Here is a 2,963-nt window from a genome sequence, read left to right on the forward strand (position 1 = left end):
CCATTTCTGGCTGCCCTCAGATAAGAATCCACTCCCCACCAGCCACGCACTGCACAGCTCTTCACAAAGTTGATTCCCCCCTGAGAAAAATCCCTTTGATAAAAAAAAAAAAAAAAAAAAAAAAAAACCAACAACAACAACAAAAAAAAAAACCTGGTTTTGTTTCAGCTCATGGAGACATATCACAGTGAGACATCTGAGTCAGTAGGAAATGTTAATAGATTTACACTTGCTGGGGAGGCCGGTGCCAGTGTGAGCATCATCTTCTGGCTGCTTAATTAACATTTGTTGGCATTCTATCTGCTACTGTTAGCAAAATGTAAATATTTAAATGGCATGTATTTTTCATGGAGCAAAAGAAGTCTGTGAGCGCAGAACCTCAGGCAACGATCTGGCTCCATCTTAATCTCGGCTTTCTGGAAATATCTCCTTAGCTCTTTGCAAATCTCTTAACTTCCTGACTTCTCTACCTCAGCGGCTGCATTTCGAACAGACAGAGGATGAAGTTCCAGAGAGGGTTGCAAAGACGAATCACCCAATCACAGGCTGCCTGGGTTGAAAATGTCACACAAAGGCCATGTTGTTAAAGGCTCATTCTGCAGCCTGTGGTGCTTTTGAGAGGGGGTGTGGACCTTTAAGAGGTGGGACCTAAAAGAAGGAAATTTTAAATTTGGGAGTGTGTGGCTCTTAAAGGGATAATGAAATGCTGGCCCCATCCCTCCATCACTCCGCGCTCCATGTCTCAGTCTCTCTCCCTCTCTATCCTTCTATCTCTGTCTTCATTGCTGTTTCTCCTTCCTGCTGATCCCCTTTCCTGGGTTTCGGGTACTTCCTGCTCTCTGTCAGATGTTCTGCTTCTCCACAGGTCCCCAAACAATACAGTAAGCCTGACATGGACAGGCACCTATGAAACCCTGGACCAAAATGAGCATTTTTTTCCCTAAATTGTCTTCTTTGATGTCCTGACATATCCCATGAATATTGCCAAAGTGACAGAAAGCTCACAGACCAACCATCCGGCGCGCGCGGGGGGGTGGGGGGGTTGAAGATGAGAAAGGCCAAATATGATAGTGAATGTGAGCCACGGGACTCAATGCAGAGGGAGCAGGAGAGGCGTGGAGCTGCTGGAACCCTTTCAGGATAGTCTGCTTCTGTTCTGTCTCGCTGATGGGGTGCTGCCTACGACATATATACCCTCACAGGGACCATAGCAAGCAACAGAGTGTTTATGAGAACAAACTGGAATACTCTAAGGATGAAAATGTTCACCAAGCAGCTGCCTGTCTCTCTCAAGCTGCGGCTAATCCCCAGAAGAGTCTCTCACACATCTCCACGCTGGCTCTTCTCCTGCGCTAACTTAGAACAGCAACTGTATTCAAGTCAGGAACAGAGATACTCCAGAAATTAAGGTTTGAGGTTTTTGGTTGTTCTTGTTAGGCGCTTGTTGGTCGGGGGCAGGGTGCAGCCAAGAGTTCACGTGGGTTGTGCAAGCATACCTGTAGATAGGTATGCATGCACACGGAGGCCAGAGGTTGGTTTTTCCCTCTCTTCCCAGAGTCCACTTGTTTGTTTATTAGACCTGGTCTATCGTTTTCCTGGAGTTCATCTATTTGCTAGGATGGCTGGCCAAGCTCCAAGAACCTGGGTACCTAATTCCTCATCCCAGACGCACCCTGCCAGCCTCGGCTTCTGTGCAGCAGCTGAGGATCTGACCTCAGGTTATCATGCATGGATGGCAGACACTCTGAGCCCCCTGCTTCTATCCCTCCAGTGCCATGGATTAAACAGTCCTTGGGGGAGCATGGCTGTTAATGCTAAGTATATTATAGGACTGCATGAAGAGTGGTTTCTTCAGGATTTTTTGTTTTCTTCTGTTAACCTATAAACAAGTTCTTATACCTTGTGCTATGGGGATGGAAGTAGATAGATAGATCCTGGGCCTGAATGTTCCTTACTGACATTGTTCCTAAATGACTGTGTCTTATTCTCTCTCTCTCTCTCTCTCTCTCTCTCTCTCTCTCTCTCTCTCCCTCTCCCCCTCCCCCCTCCCCTCCCGCTCCCTCTTCCCCTCCCCCTCCCCCTCTTCCTCTCTCTTTCTCATATATATGAGCCTATATATATAGGCTTCCATTTTGAGCTAGCAAAACAATGGAAGGTTGTTTATAGAAGGTTTTATGAAGCAGTGAGATTATTAAACTTTTTATACCATTTCTAGTTTCACCATTGAAAAGCAACATTCAAGCCTCTGTTTGCATAACTGTATCTAGAGGCCAAAAATAGAGAATATAGGTACAGGCTCCATTAGAGAGTACTGCTTTAAATCCTAACTTACAACTAACATCCCAACAAGCCTTACTTACGTTTAGTCTCCTAGCCAGTAAAGTAGGGCTGAAACCCAGGAGATTTGGTGATGGTAAAATGCTAATTTATAGAAATCTTCTTGGACAGACGGGGCCATAGGTAAAAGTAAGTTAATGTCATTGTCATTGTCTTCATCACCATTGTTGGTTGGAATACATCAGAGAACATACATTAATTGCAAATGAATGTAAAGATGTGTGAGAAGCAAATGCTGGGCAAATGCAGTACGAGGCCTGACTATTCTAAATGCAAAGTTCAGATCTAAGAGTCTGAGCTATGATGGGTAAGGTCAAATCTAACACAAAGCTTTCAGAGTTAGGCAGCACATTCCACACCGGGCATTAGAGAGCCTGCCTTGTTCAGCCCATCAGAGCAAGGAGTCTGTCCAGAGAGTGCCAGGGCTCCACTACTGTCTGCTAGGGAAATTCCTTTGCAACCTGTGCTTCAGTTTCCTCCCCAGAAAAAGTCTCAAGAGTGACCTGTCTTCTCTAGCTTCCTCTAGGTGATGTGTGCAGAGTGATAGGTTACTTACACACTGTATATGGGTGTGTGGGCCTGCACATATTCATGCATGTGTGTCTGTCTGTCTGTCTGTCTGTCTG

This window comes from Mus caroli, chromosome 3 (assembly GCF_900094665.2).
Source record: "Mus caroli chromosome 3, CAROLI_EIJ_v1.1, whole genome shotgun sequence".
NCBI lineage: Eukaryota > Metazoa > Chordata > Mammalia > Rodentia > Muridae > Mus > Mus caroli.